At 43.3% G+C, this 1382-nt stretch overlaps 2 protein-coding genes across 3 annotated transcripts in view; one reads left to right on the forward strand and one right to left on the reverse strand.

Moving 5' to 3' along the window:
- The window catches only part of LOC106881941 (Golgi phosphoprotein 3 homolog sauron), a 148603-nt gene that overhangs the window by 139511 nt on the left and 7710 nt on the right, over positions 1-1382 (reverse strand). The gene's annotated exons all lie outside the window — the stretch shown is intronic.
- Positions 1-1382, forward strand: part of LOC106881940 (cilia- and flagella-associated protein 161) — a 26828-nt gene that overhangs the window by 20940 nt on the left and 4506 nt on the right. The gene's annotated exons all lie outside the window — the stretch shown is intronic.

A 1382-nucleotide genomic window follows, 5' to 3' on the forward strand; every position in this document is an offset into this window, starting at 1 on the left:
ACATGTGAAGGCTTGAAGGAAATGAAGCCAGTATGCTCCGCTGGATGTGTAATGTCAGTGTGCATACAGGACAGAGTGTAAGCACCCTGAGAGACAAACTGGCCATAAGAGGCATCAGATGTGGTGCACAAGAGAGACAACTGCGCTAGTGGGGTCATGTGATGCATATGGATGAGGACAGCTGTGTAAAGAAGTGCCGATCTCTAATTGTGGAGGGAACCTATGGAAGAGGTTAACCCAGGAAGACATGGGACGAGGTGTTGAAGATTACACCCACTACACTCTTGGAATGGTTGGCATTAGGAAGGGCATCAAACCATAGAAACTAAGCCAAATCAAACTTGAACCTGGTGTAGCTCTCCGGCTTACCAGTTCCAGTCAAACTGTCTAACCCATGCCAGCATGGAAAATGGACATTAAATGTTGATGATGATGATGATGATGATGATGATATATGTATATCATCATCATAATCTTCATCATCATTTTAAGACCCACTTTTCCAGAAAATATGTGACACCCAATCAATGGTCTTGCAACAAGCAAAGTAGCTAATTAGAAAATCTCTAATTAGAGATGAAAGCAGTAACTATAGTGAGAAGTAATGATGTTTATCAGCATTTCAACATGGCTGTTCCATAGCATGGCTTTCGTCTCTTATTTTCTGTATATTGTGAACTGGAACGAACTCCTGCTGTCTGAAGCGGGGTGAGTATCCTCCACCAAGGACAAGCACAAAGAGCTCAAAACCATACAGTCTTGTGGTCCCATCTTTGGAAGGTGGTAAGGGTTCACGCCCCTGCTTGCAATATATATATCTGCATAATATATGGGTGCATATAATGTGTATTAGCAGCATGTGAGTCTTACATGTATGTCTCTACATGTAATGCATTGTTGATGTACGCACATGATTTAGGAGTATATGCTATCTTTGTATGCATGGCTACATCTGCATCACCAAAGACTAATTGTTGCCTTAATAGTAGTATTAAAAACTTCTAATTTACTTGTCCATACAACCCCACCATCCCATGGGGGAGGGGCCGATAAATTAGAAAGGAACATCATCATCATCATCATCATCGTTTAACGTCCACTTTCCATGCTAGCATGGGTTGGACAATTTGACTGAGGACTGATGAAACTGGATGGCAACACCAGGCTCCAATCTGATTTGACAGAGTTTCTACAGCTGGATGCCCTTCCCAACGCCAACCACTCCGAGAGTGTAGTGGGTGCTTTTACGTGCACCCCGGCATGAAGGCCAGTCAGGTGGTACTGGCAATGGCTATGCTCAAAATGGTGTATTTTACATGCCACCTGCACAGGAGCCAGTTCAGCAGCACTGGCAATGATCTCACTCAAATGACTTTTCACAT

Source organism: Octopus bimaculoides, chromosome 2 (genome assembly GCF_001194135.2).
Source record: "Octopus bimaculoides isolate UCB-OBI-ISO-001 chromosome 2, ASM119413v2, whole genome shotgun sequence".
Taxonomy (NCBI): domain Eukaryota; kingdom Metazoa; phylum Mollusca; class Cephalopoda; order Octopoda; family Octopodidae; genus Octopus; species Octopus bimaculoides.